Genomic DNA, 15,136 nt, shown 5'->3' with positions numbered 1-15,136 from the left:
ATAGATCTTGATGCCTAATATGTAAGCAGCTTCTCCAAGGTCCTTCTTTAAAAAAGACTTATTCAAGTAGGCCTTAATGCTGTCCAAGAATTCTATATCATTTCCCATCAAAAGTATGTCATCTACATATAATATGAGAAATGCTACAGAGCTCCCACTCACTTTCTTGTAAACGCAGGCTTCTCCATAAGTCTGCATAAACCCAAACGCTTTGATCATCTCATCAAAGCGAATGTTCCAACTCCGAGATGCTTGCACCAGCCCATAAATGGATCGCTGGAGCTTGCATACTTTGTTAGCATTCCTAGGATCGACAAAACCTTCCGGCTGCATCATATACAGCTCTTCCTTAAGATGCCCGTTAAGGAATGCCGTTTTGACGTCCATCTGCCATATCTCATAATCATAGTATGCGGCAATTGCTAACATGATTCGGACGGACTTCAGCTTCGCTACGGGAGAGAAAGTCTCATCGTAGTCAACCCCTTGAACTTGTCGGTAACCCTTAGCGACAAGTCGAGCTTTATAGATGGTAATATTACCATCCGCGTTCGTCTTCTTCTTAAAGATCCATTTGATTTCTATCACTCGCCGATCATCGGGCAAGTCTGTCAAAGTCCATACTTTGTTTTCATACATGGATTCTATCTCGGATTGCATGGCTTCTAGCCATTTGTTGGAACCTGGGCCCGCCCTCGCTTCTTCATAGTTCGAAGGTTCACTGTTGTCTAACAACATGATCTCCAGGACAGGGTTGCCATACCACTCTGGTGTGGAACGTGTCCTTGTGGACCTACGAAGTTCAGTAGCAACTTGATCAGAAGTACCTTGATCATCATCATTAATTTCCTCTCCAGTCGGTGTAGGCACCATAGGAACATTTTCCTGAGCTGCACTACCTTCCGGTTCAAGAGGTAGTACTTCATCGAGTTCTACTTTCCTCCCACTTACTCCTTTCGAGAGAAACTCTTTTTCCAGAAAGGATCCATTCTTGGCAACAAAGATCTTGCCCTCAGATCTTAAGTAGAAGGTATACCCAATGGTTTCCTTAGGGTATCCTATGAAGACGCATTTTTCCGACTTGGGTTCGAGCTTTTCAGGTTGAAGTTTCTTGACATAAGCATCGCATCCCCAAACTTTCAGAAACGACAGCTTAGGTTTCTTCCCAAACCATAATTCATACGGTGTCGTCTCAATGGATTTAGACGGTGCCCTATTTAAAGTGAATGTAGCTGTCTCTAGAGCGTATCCCCAAAATGATAGCGGTAAATCGGTAAGAGACATCATAGATTGCACCATATCCAATAGAGTGCGATTACGACGTTCGGACACACTGTTACGCTGAGGTGTTCCAGGCGGCGTGAGTTGTGAAACGATTCCACATTTTCTTAGTGTACCAAATTCGTGACTTAAATATTCTCCTCCACGATCCGATCGTAAGAACTTTATCTTTCGGTCACGTTGATTCTCTACTTCATTCTGAAATTCCTTGAACTTTTCAAAGGTCTTAGACTTGTGTTTCATCAAGTAGACATACCCATATTTACTCAAGTCATCAGTGAGAGTGAGAACATAACGATATCCTCCGCGAGCCTCAACGCTCATTGGACCACACACATCAGTATGTATGATTTCCAGTAAGTTGGTTGCTCGCTCCATTGTTCCGGAGAACGGAGTCTTGGTCATTTTACCCATGAGGCATGGTTCGCATGTGTCAAATGATTCATAATCGAGATACTCTAAAAGTCCATCAGCATGGAGCTTCTTCATGCGCTTGACACCAATGTGACCAAGGTGGCAGTTCCACAAGTATGTGGGACTATCGTTATCAACTTTACATCTTTTGGTATTCACGCTATGAATATGTGTAACATTACGTTCGAGATTCATTAAGAATAAACCATTGACCATCGGGGCATGACCATAAAACATATCTCTCATATAAATAGAACAACCATTATTCTCGGATTTAAATGAGTAGCCATCTCGTATCAAACGAGATCCAGATACAATGTTCATGCTCAAACTTGGCACTAAATAACAATTATTGAGGTTTAAAACTAATCTCGTAGGTAAATGTAGAGGTAGTGTGCCGACGGCGATCACATCGACCTTGGAACCATTCCCGACGCGCATCGTCACCTCGTCCTTCGCCAGTCTCCGCTTATTCCGCAGCTCCTGCTGTGAGTTACAAATGTGAGCAACGGCACCGGTATCAAATACCCAGGAGTTACTACGAGTACTGGTAAGGTACACATCAATTACATGTATATCAAATATACCTTTAGTGTTGCTGGCCTTCTTGTCTGCTAAGTATTTGGGGCAGTTCCGCTTCCAGTGACCCTTCCCCTTGCAATAAAAGCACTCAGTCTCAGGATTGGGTCCATTCTTTGACTTCTTCCCGGCAACTGGCTTACCGGGCGCGGCAACATCTTTGCCGTCCTTCTTGAAGTTCTTCTTACCCTTGCCCTTCTTGAACTTAGTGGTCTTATTGACCATCAACACTTGATGTTCTTTCTTGATTTCAATCTCTGCTGACTTCAGCATTGAAAATACCTCAGGAATGGTCTTCACCATCCCCTGCATATTGTAGTTCAGCACAAAGCTCTTGTAGCTTGGTGGGAGCGACTGAAGGATTCTGTCAATGACCGCCTCTTCCGGGAGATTGATCTCCAACTGGGACAGGTGGTTGTGCAACCCAGACATTTTCAGTATGTGCTCACTGACAGAACTGTTTTCCTCCATCTTACAACTATAGAACTTGTCGGAGACTTCATATCTCTCGACCCGGGCATGAGCTTGGAAAACCATTTTCAGCTCCTCGAACATCTCATATGCTCCGTGCTTCTCAAAACGTTTTTGGAGCCCCGGTTCTAAGCTGTAAAGCATGCCACACTGAACGAGGGAGTAATCATCAGCACGTGATTGCCAAGTGTTCATAACATCTTGGTTCTCTGGGATGGGTGCCTCACCTAGCGGTGCATCTAGGACATAATCTTTCTTGGCTGCTATGAGGATGATCCTCAGGTTCCGGACCCAGTCCGAATAGTTGATGCTATCATCTTTTAGCTTGGTTTTCTCTAGGAACGCGTTGAAGTTCATGTTGACATGAGCGTTGGCCATTTGATCTACAAGACATATTTTGCAAAAGTTTTAGACTAAGTTCATGATAATTAAGTTCATCTAATCAAATTATTTAATGAACTCCCACTCAGATTAGACATCCCTCTAGTCATCTAAGTGTTACACGATCCGAGTCGACTAGGCCGTGTCCGATCATCACGTGAGACGGACTAGTCATGATCGGTGAACATCTCCATGTTGATCGTATCTTCCATACCACTCGTGTTCGACCTTTCGGTCTCTGTGTTCCGAGGCCATGTCTGTACATCCTAGGCTCATCAAGTTAACCCTAAGTGTTCTGCATGTGTAAATCTGTCTTACACCCGTTGTATGTGAACATAAGGATCTATCACACCCGATCATCACGTGGTGCTTCGAAACGACGAACTTTAGCAATGGTGCACAGTTAGGGGGAACACTTTCTTGAAATTATTATAAGGGTCATCTTATTTACTACCGCCGTTCTAACACTAGTGCAGAACCGGGCAATAGCACCGGTTCGTAAGGCCCTTTAGTGCTCGTTCCATAACCGGCACTAAAGTGTGGTCACTAAAGCCCCCCCCCTTTAGTACCGGTTCTGCATGAACCGGTGCTAAAGGGAAACCACGTGGCACGAGCCAGCTCCGGGGGCCTGGAGCCCTTTAGTACCGGTTGGTAACACCAACCGGTACTATAAGGTTTGGGGGGTTTTAGTTTTATGATTTCTTTTTCATTTAATTTTGTGTTTCCATTTTAATTCTTTTTCGTTTGCCGGTATTTTACGATACTACACATTGTAAACGTTATGCATATATATATATATATATATATATATATATATATATATATATATATATATATATAAATAGAATTTCTAGTAGAACCAAGCATCGAGTTCAACATGATTGTCATGATATTATAAGCGTTCATATATAACACCACCAAAGCAAATCACTTAATTTCAGAACGAAGAACACGGACATGAAAGGCCAAGTACTAATTAAGAGCAGCATGAAGAACTAGCTAAATCACTCCTGCTAGCTACTCTCTCTCTCTGGTAAAATAGCATAGAACATGTATAGCTCTCCTGATTGATCATACTGGAGCATGCCGATGAACCTGTCTCCTAATCGTGGGATGCGCTTCTCATTGCTGCCCCCTAGTACTTCTCTGCGATCATTAACAATTTTCCTCCAATCTTTCACTATTAAGCATTCATCGCTTCTAGAAATCCTGAATGCATTCATGTGCAATGCAGGATATCTTGGCCTTAAGCTAACAATTGACATCTGACCTTTAGTCTCGATCCCCTGAGGCACAACTGTCATTGGGAGTCCCTGTTGAAGAACATCTATAGTACTTAATTAATATACTCAGCAATGAAAGTTTAAAAAAAATATGTATGCAAAATATGCACTGAGGACAAATAGTAAATATCTTACCATCATTCCTAAATAGATGTGTCCATAGTTCAATACCATCACTATTGGTCGCACGTTTTGAGTACTAACATTTCCAAGTGCAGGAAAAAAATTTGTCTTGACAGTATGAAGATCCTCAAGCCATGAAACATAATGACTTATCTCCTCGCAGTTTAGTTCAGCTCCGGGACAGTAGAAGGTCCTGTCTACCAAGCGCCGGACATGTTTGGTTGAATGGAGATAAGCTGTCAATAGAAATTAGTTGTCAGTTATTTTTTAAATAAGCAATATCAAAGACAAAAATATATTTGAGAAGAACTCACATAATGGTAGAACTGGAGGCGTCTGCACATCGACCCATATGTCTCTATTACCTTCAATATCATCTTCCGGACGAATATCAAAGGTGATAACCATACCAGGCTCAAATGCATAAGCCTTGCATACTGCTTGCCAAGTTTTGCATTCAAAATAGGTGTACGTGTGTGCATTGTATACTTTGACGTTGAAAGTATAACCATCATGCTCAGTTTGCAGGTAAGCTCACTTTACCTCCATAGTTTCCATATCTTTGAAACCTATCTTATCCAAGACAAAAATTCTTGCATGGCATGGAATGCGCTAGTAGAATAGTGAAAATTAAAAATTATAAGTCAGGCAAATGAAGCATATATAAGTCATGCTTAATTACGAAAACAGACTTGTCGTTGTGACTTACTGTATCGAATTCGAAAGTCTCATCCAGCTTCATGCTGAATCGCCTACCATCGACAAGGAAATTTCTGTCGCACTGGCCGTGCTCGTCTTCACAGTATGTGCACATACCAAAAAAAATTCCATCATCAGACGACATTTCCTATGTTCATATTAGGCGAAACATTAAACACTTACTAATTCAATTAATTCAACTACTTCTATTAATTCAACTAAGCATTTACTAAAAATAAACTAGTTATATTAATTCAGTTAATTCAACTAAGCATTTACTAAAAATAAACTAGTTATATTAATTCAATTAGTTCAACTAAGCATTTACTAAAAATAAACTAGTTCTATATATTAATTCAACTAGTTCAACTAAGCATTTACTAAAAATAAACAAGTTCTATATATTAATTCAACTAGTTCAACTAAGCATTTACTAAAAATAAACTAGTTCAAATATATATCTAACTATAATATTTTAATTAGATAATCAAATCTCAGATACGACAATTTTCTTAGTAAAAATAAACTAGTTATATTAATTATTCAACTAGTTCAAATCTCATATACCTAAATAAACTAGTTCGACAATTTTCTTACTAAAAATAAACTAGTTATATTAATTATTCAACTAGTTCAAATCTCACATACCTAGCTAATTAATATCTAATTAAATTTTCTAAAAAACAGAAAACAGAAAACAGAAAATAAGTAAAAAATGTGTGTGTGTATGTGTGTAGTGTGTGTATATGTGTGTATGTGTGTGTACGCCGCCCTGTACGCCGCCGCCCCGTACGTACGAGCGAGGGCGCCGGCGTACGGGGCGAGGGTGGCGGCGTACGGGACGGGGGCGCCGGCGCGCGGGTGCGAGAGACGACGTACGGGACCGCGGCGACGACGACGGACGGCGGCGGCGTTCGGGGCGGCGGCGCGAGACGACGACGACGACGGGCGGCGGTAGGGACAGCGACAACGACGACGGACGACGAGCGACGGGCGGCGACGACGGGATCGAGCGGCGCGCGGCGATGTCGAGAGGTTGGAGACGAAAGTGGGGAGATGTAACTGAAATTTTCGTAAGTGCTATATATATAGGATGGGCCTTTAGTACCGGTTGGAGCCACCAACCGGTACTAAAGGCCAACTTTGGCCAGGCCAAGAGGCGGGAAGAGCAGGCCTTTAGTACCGGTTGGTCGCTCCAACCGATACTAAAGGGTGATCTGTAGTACCGGTTGGAGCCACCAACCGGTACTAAAGGCCTCGCGCTGCCACCCCAAAGTTTAGTCCCACCTCGCCGGGCGAAGGGCAGCCGCATTGGTTTATAAACCCAGCCGCGGCTACCTCTTTGGACTCCTCTATATAGCAGGCTTGTGGGCCTAAATTCTGCATGCTGCCCTGTGAGTCTGCTGGGCCTTTAAGGCCTGTAATTGCACGCCCGTGGCCTAGCAGGCCCACAGGGCAGCGTCCCAATTTTTTGTTATAGTTTTTTTCTTTTCTGCTTTATTTTCTTCTATTTATTTCTGCGTAGTTTTTTGTATAGTTTTTTCTTTTCTGTTATATTTATTTTCTTCTTTTGATTTCTAAGTAGTTTTTCATCTAGTTTGCCAAAATTCAACATTTTCAGAGTTCATTTTGTAGTGATTTTCAATTTCACGGTCATTTTATATAGTTTTTTTCTTTTTAGCTATAGTTTTTTTTCCTGCTATTTTTTCTTTTCTGCAAAACTTGATGGTCAAAGTCTGGAGTTATAACCAAAGTTTAAAAAAAAAAGAAATGCCGACGTGCAATTAGTTTTTGCCATAACAGAAGAAGCCCGGAGTTGTAATAAGTTATTAAAAATAAAAAAGAGGTGCAATGCTCGTTAATTTGCTTCAAGCCTTTCGGAATAGTGTAAACTGCACTGCGCATAGCTCCGTGCAGTCTACCATATTCCTGAAGGCTTGAAGCTAAGCAACGTGAGCATTGAGCCTCTTCTTCATCGTCTCTGCACTCAGGGCTTATAAACCGCTCCTAGTCCCTCTCTCTTCGCGAGGTGGGACTAAAAAACAGCTTACTAAGAAACTGTAGTACTGGTTCATCCATGAACCAGTACTAAAGGTGCTCGTGCGGCCCCAGCTAGCCTTACCTGACACAACCTCATTAGTACCAGTTCGTGGCACGAACTGGTGCTAAAGGTTCACCACGAACCGGTACTAAACAGCTCCTCCCGCCTAGCAGTTGGTGCATACTGAACGCAAAAAATATAAGAGCATTTAGATCATGATCTTATATTTCTTTACAGTCTAAATTGTCAATATGATCTTATAACATCAAAAATACTTTGATCATCAATGATCTTTGTGTGTACAATCTGAATTGTCAATATGAGTCATCAACGATTTATAAACCGATGAAGACTCATATTGCGGCCACAAATTCTACACATAGAGTTCAATGAAGACCAAGTTCTTGTGATAGTTTGAGAAATAACATATTTAAGGTGGTAAAAGGCTTGTTAGGGGAGCGAGGTGGGACTAAAAACAGCTTGCCATAACCTCATTAGTACCGGTTCGTGGTACGAACCGGCACTAAATGGTGATGGTGGGGCCATATCCTGACCGCAGGCTGACACAGCCTCTTTAGTACCGGTTCGTGGCATGAACCGATACTAAAGGTTCGCCACGAACCGGTGCTATTGATCGCCGCCACGAACCGACACTAATGTACACATTAGTGCCGGCTGAAATTCAAACCGGCACTATTGTGCTTCACATTTGACCCTTTTTCTACTAGTGTAAGTAAACAAGATGCATAAAACATAATAAACATCACATGCAATTATATAGTAGTGACATGATATGGCCAATATCATATAGCTCCTTCGATCTCCATCTTCGGGGCTCCATGATCATCTTCGTCACCGGCATGACACCATGATCTCCATCATCATGATCTCCATCATTGTGTCTTCATGAAGTTGTCACGCCAACGGCTACTTCTACTTCTATGGCTAACGCGTTTAGCAATAAAGTAAAGTAATTTACATGGCGTTCTTCAATGACACGCAGGTCATACAAAAAATAAAGACAACTCCTATGGCTCCTGCCGGTTGTCATACTCATCGACATGCAAGTCGTGATTCCTATTACAAGAACATGATCTCATACATCACAATATATCATTCATCATTCATCACAACTTCTGGCCATATCACATCACATGACAATTGCTGCAAAAACAAGTTAGACGTCCTCTAATTGTTGTTGCATCTTTTACATGGCTGCAATTGGGTTCTAGCAAGAACGTTTTCTTACCTACGAATAACCACAACGTGATTTTGTCAACTTCTATTTACCCTTCATAAGGACCCTTTTCATCTAATCCGCTCCAACTAAAGTAGGAGAGACAGACACCCGCTAGCCACCTTATGCAACTAGTGCATGTCAGTTGGTGGAACCTGTCTCACGTAAGCGTACGTGTAAGGTCGGTCCGGGCCGTTTCATCCCACAATACCGCTGAAGCAAGAAAAGACTAGTAGCGGCAAGCAAGTTGACAAGATCTACGCCCACAACAAAATTGTGTTCTACTCGTGCAATAGAGAACAACGCATAGACCTAGCTCATCATGCCACTGTTGGAGAACGTTGCAGAAAATAAAAAAAATTCCTACGGTTTCACCAAGATCCATCTATGAGTTCATCTAAGCAATGAGTGAAAGGGGAGATGCATCTACATACCACTTTGTAGATCACGAGCGGAAGCGTTCAAAAGAACGGGGTTGAAGTAGCCGTTCTCGTCGTGATCCTATCACCGGAGATCCTAGCGCCGAACGGACGGCACCTCCGCGTTCAACACACGTACGGTCAGCGTGACGTCTCCTCCGTCTTGATCCAGCAAGGGGGAAGGAGAGGTTGATGATGATCCAGCAGCACGACGGCGTGGTGGTGGATGCAGCAGAACTCCGGCAGGGCTTCGCCAAGCTGCTGCGGGAGGAGGACGAGGTGTAGTAGGGGAGGGAGGCGCCAAGACACAAGGGTGCGGCTGCCCTCCCCCTTGCCCTCCTTTATATAGGCCCCCAGGGGGGCGCCAGCCCTGGGAGATGCAATCTCCCAAGGGGGCGGCGGCCAGGGGGGTGGAGTGCCCCCCAAGGCAAGTGGTGCCCCCCCCCACCTAGGGTTTCCAACCCTAGGCGCAGGGGGAGGGCCCAAAAGGGGGGCGCACCAGCCCACTAGGGGCTGGTTCCCCTCCCACTTCAGCCCATGGGGCCCTCCGGGATAGGTGACCCCACCCGGTGGACCCCCGGGACCCTTCCGGTGGTCCCGTTACAATACGGGTGACCCCGAAACTTTCCCGATGGCCGAAACAGCACTTCCTATATAGTCTTCTTTACCTCCGGACCATTCCGGAACTCCTTGTGACGTCCGGGATCTCATCCGGGACTCCGAACAACATTCGGTTTGCTGCATACTCATATTCATACAACCCTAGCGTCACCGAACCTTAAGTGTGTAGACCCTACGGGTTCGGAAGACATGCAGACATGACCGAGACGGCTCTTCGGTCAATAACCAACAGCGGGATCTAGATACCCATGTTGGCTCCCACATACTCCTCGATGATCTCATCAGATGAACCACGATGTCGACGGTTCAAGCAACCCCGTTTACTATTCCCTTTGTCAGACGGTATGTTACTTGCCCGAGACTCGATCGTCGGTATCCCAATACCTCGTTCAGTCTCGTTACCGGCAAGTCACTTTACTCGTACCGTAATGCATGATCCCGTGACCAGACACTTGATCACTTTGAGCTCATTATGATGATGCACTACCGAGTGGGCCCAGTGATACCTCTCCGTAACACGGAGTGACAAATCCCAGTCTCGATCCGTGTCAACCCAACAGACACTTTCGGAGATACCTGTAGTGCACCTTTATAGTCACCCAGTTACGTTGTGATGTTTTGGTACACCCAAAGCACTCCTACGGTATCCGGGAGTTACACGATCTCATGGTCTAAGGAAGAGATACTTGACATTGGAAAAGCTCTAGCAAAACGAACTACACGATCTTGTGCTATGCTTAGGAATGGGTCTTGTCCATCACATCATTCTCCTAATGATGTGATCCCGTTATCAACGACATCCAAATGTCCATAGTCAGGAAACCATGACTATCTGTTGATCAACGAGCTAGTCAACTAGAGGCTTACTAGGGACGTATTGTGGTCTATGTATTCACACGTATATTACGATTTCCGAATAATACAATTATAGCATGAATAAAAGACAATTATCATGAACAAGGAAATATAATAATAATCCTTTTATTATTGCCTCTAGGGCATATTTCCAACATCCTGGACTAAGGGGTCCTCGAACAGCCGGACTGTATAATTTGGCCGGACTGTTGGACTATGAAGAGACAAGATAGAAGACTTCGTCCCGTGTTTGGATGGGACTCTCCTTTGCGTGGAAGGCAAGCTTGGCGATTCAGATATGTAGTTTCCTTTCTCTGTAACTAACTTTGTATAACCCTAGCCCCCCCTCTCGGTGTTTATATAAACCGGAGGGTTTAGACTTCTAGGGTTTAGCGACAATCATCATAATCTCATAGGATAGACTTCTAGGGTTTAGCCATTACGATCTCATGGTAGATCAACTCTTGTAATACTCATATTCATCAAAGATCAATCAAGCAGGAAGTAGGGTATTACCTCCATAGAGAGGGACCGAACCTGGGAAAACATCGTGTCCCCCGCCTCCTGTTACCATTAGCCTTAGACGCACAGTTCGGGACCCCCTACCTGAGATCCGCCGGTTTTGACACCGATACCTCCCCCCTCATAAGCCTTAAACCTCGCCTATTCCCAAGGGGACATGCGAATGGCATGGTTTGATTACCCAAACCCACATTGATGAGAATCCCGTGATAAGGGGACGCGATCTCTACTTTGACAAGACGTGTCAATGGTCGTGCCTTGAAACGCGAAGCGGGGGCTATAAAATGGTTCAGAATAATAACAAGGCCAGAACATAACATCTCACTGAAAAAGTTGCCCATGGACGTGACTTATTTTGTTTTAAGTATTGATGCCCTTACAGCATAGGGTTGTAATTATTGGACAGAGTCGGATACAGTTCTTATGTGCAGAAGACTGCTTTGGATTATTCGGAGAAGGAACCCACCTTGCAATGTCAAAGACAATCTGTGTGCCGGATACATCGTCATTGAAGCCCGGTTCAGGGGGAGTCCTGGATTAGGGGGTCCTCGGGTGTGCGGGCTATGCGATATGGGCCGGACTAATGGGCCGTGAAGATACAAGACAGAAGGCCCTCCCTCATGTCCGGACGGGATTCTCCTTTGCGTGGATGGCAAGCTTAGCGTTCGGATAATGTATCTTCCGACTCTGTACAACCCTAGGCCCCTCCGGTGTCTATATAAACCGGAGGGTTTAGTCCGTAGGGTCAATCATAATCATACAAGCTAGACATCTAGGGTTTAGCCATTACGATCTCGAGGTAGATCAACTCTTGTAACCCCTATACTCATCAAAGTCAATCAAGCAAGAAGTAGGGTATTACCTTCGTTAAGAGGGCCCGAACCTGGGTAACATCGTGTCCCCTACCCCCTATTACCTTCGATCCTTAGACACACAGCTCGGGACCCCCTACCCGAGATCTTCCGGTTTTGACACCGACAACAACCATTCCTAAGATAGTCTGCGGCTATTAACTACAAAAAAACATAATGCTAATGAAACTGATTATCTTCAATTACACATGAAAGATAAAGAAATTGCACATAATAAGTATTAGCAACAACACCAATATGCAGTAGCAAAACATATTATCAACAAGGAGACGAGCATAGTAGAAATCTTTCTTGTTGTCATGGTTGCATCCATTAGTACCATGGTTAACTGCCATTGACGATGCTAATTATATTAAAATTGCATTTGCAGGATACACAATTTGCAGAGATCCAAATCAAAAGAATTTTATGTAAGGTAAGCAACAATGATATATAAAAATAAGTGCAGAAACATAGCAGATTTGCATGCGATGGAAGCCATTATGTTGTCATTGCATCGATTACTACTATGCTTTATTGCCTTAGTGAGATAGTGCCATATGAGACCTGCAGAAGTTGCACAACATCATTATGAGCAACAACAACTACATGGTGAAGCTTCAAGGCCGAGCTTCAAAATCAAAAGGCAACATCATACTAGGCTACTAGCTGCCTATAAGTTCTATAGTTCCAAGAGCAGACCGAGCTTCAACCATCAAATGTGTAAAAAGTTTAAACATGACTTCTGGTTATCTAGACATGAGAGTAGATTACTTCCAATGAACTCCAATAGAAACTAACTACTTTGAGATACGACATGAATTAACCTGGCACAAGCAACATCATTGCACATAACCATAAATAAAATTACAACAACACCAATGAAGCAGGCAGCTGTAAATCTTACAGTTTCACATAGAAATAGCTAAACTTGCACATCTAGCATTAAAGCAAGTTGTTAAAAAGAATTATTCTACCACTAAACATGCACATACGCATAAATAAAGTTTCAACATTAATAGAGAAGCAAGCAAATAAAATAGAACTTATAATACAAGCAAACATACACAAGCATCCTAATTAAATCAACATTATAAACTACTTCCAATGGACTCCAGTAGAGAGAAGCTACTTTGAGGATACAACATGGATGAATAACTAAAACTAAGATTAGAAAAAAAATGCACAAATTTAATAAAATTGAATAGCACTGAAGTGAATCAAGCAAGAACTTGAAATCAAATACAAACAAACTTACACAAGCATCATGATTGTTTCCTTTGGATGAAACAGATTGCGTCAAACAAAAGGTTAAAAAATTATAACACTTGAAAGACATAGAATACTAACCGAAGCAAAATAATCTAAATGCTAAAAACATAAAATAACTTTAGCTATAGAAAAAACAAAATTTACACTCACCAAGTGAGAGACTTTGTAGAAAGTTCTGCAAGTCAAAATCACCATTGCCACCACCACCAGCCTATAGCAACAACAAAACAGTCACCAAGATCAACAAAAACACAGATAAAGCTACCAAATAACACAACTTCAAAAAATAAACAAGCATACATTTTTGAGTAGTGAATTTCCCTCAAAAGTTTGAGACTACGATAAAAGCATATCATCAACATGCTTATTGAAGAAATCGCCTTCACTATCATCGAAATTATCAGTATAAATAGCCATTACCTGCAATGACATACATAACAAAAATAAATAATTTTGAAAGTAAACCTCAATTCCAAAAAAAGAAAGAGCAACATGTTGCTATTAATCAAACCACACGTGGTAGTTACAAAACAACTGAGACAAATGACCCTGTAACAACTCAAAACAAACCCTACCTAGATTATACCAGAAAATTGCACCGGTACTAACCTGTACTTGCACAAATCAAATTACAGCAACCTACTAAAACTAATTTACAAGGCAACCCATTTAACCATACTACATTAAAATAATAGCTGACATGGCAGCCATTACAACTATAGTTAGAAGATATTGATTACATAGCAACCATTTATAATATGATTTAATACCATAACAAGGTACCAATCAGCTAAAAAATTATATACAACCTACATAACATAGTTGTATAAATTACTTCCACAATGAAGCAACTTAAAATTACATCATTAGGAACTAGTACTTGTCCAAAACACACTACAACTTTCTACAAAATCAAATGCAAGGGCAGAGTATGTAAGGCATGTAGTCCACATGATAATAAGATCAACTAGGATCAAAATAAAACACAAATGCAAGGCATAGACTGTTGTACATAATAACACATTAACTACAATCAGAGCAATACATATATAAAACATCACATATTCGTCCACTCCCCACTAGTAACAACAAACAATTACTCGTTCAGAGTACAACTAGGGATAGAACTGGAAAAAATCCTTGCATGATGAACAACAACAACTATCAAATCAAACTGAAACCTCTCTTTCAATAATTCTCTCCCTGCTCGCTCCCATATTTCATAAAATTTAACAAAATAATTATAGCTACAAAGAAACAAACCCCATAAGAAGGGATACATATACGCAATCCTACTAACTGAAATCATGCAGAAAAGTAACTAAACTACACAAAAGCTTCTTGTATACCCAACCAAGATCTATAAATCATAAGGAGAAATAGAAAAGCAAAGAAAAATGGAAGTACACATACCTAAAGCCTCACAGGATGCCTCACAGCAAGCAAAGAAAACACTAACCAGTGACACGCCCTCAAAATCCCTGCAAAATAAAAATCAACACAAACAACGAATTAATCACTCGAAATAACAAATGAATCAGACAGAAAAAACGAAATGAATGGGGGAGGGGAGAATGAAGCACAAACCCTCTACGAGCTAAGAGGGGAGGGGAATAGCAACAAAAAGAGAGTGGATAAGAGAGGAGGGACGGAGCAGCCAAGCGGATATATATATAGGGTGGGTCTATTATGATAACACCCCCTTAAGAGCTTATTCTGCACACCGGTCGCTTATTCTGATAACACCACCCTAACCGACCCGACGTGCACCACACTACCACAGAGGCACAGAGCCGGCCGAAGCAATCCCCACCCCACCCACTCTTCCCTCTCCTCCCACGACCTCACTTCTCTCCATCTTCTTCCTCCCCCCGATCCCCTCCACTTTCTTCCTCCTAGCTAACACCACCGATCCAACCCACCTGCCACCTCTCCTCCTCCACTCCTCCACACAACGGACCTCAACCAGGCCTCCCACCGCTAGGCCGGCTCCGGTGCCCCACCTCCTTCACCACCGTCCCCGTCCCAGATCTCCAACGCTAGCCCCTCCGCCGGTCGGCGCGCCTCCGCCCTCCCCTCCCACCGCG

This window comes from Triticum dicoccoides, chromosome 1B, assembly GCF_002162155.2.
Source record: "Triticum dicoccoides isolate Atlit2015 ecotype Zavitan chromosome 1B, WEW_v2.0, whole genome shotgun sequence".
NCBI classification, from domain to species: Eukaryota; Viridiplantae; Streptophyta; class Magnoliopsida; order Poales; family Poaceae; genus Triticum; species Triticum dicoccoides.
Note: the sequence above shows the minus strand (reverse complement) of the source record.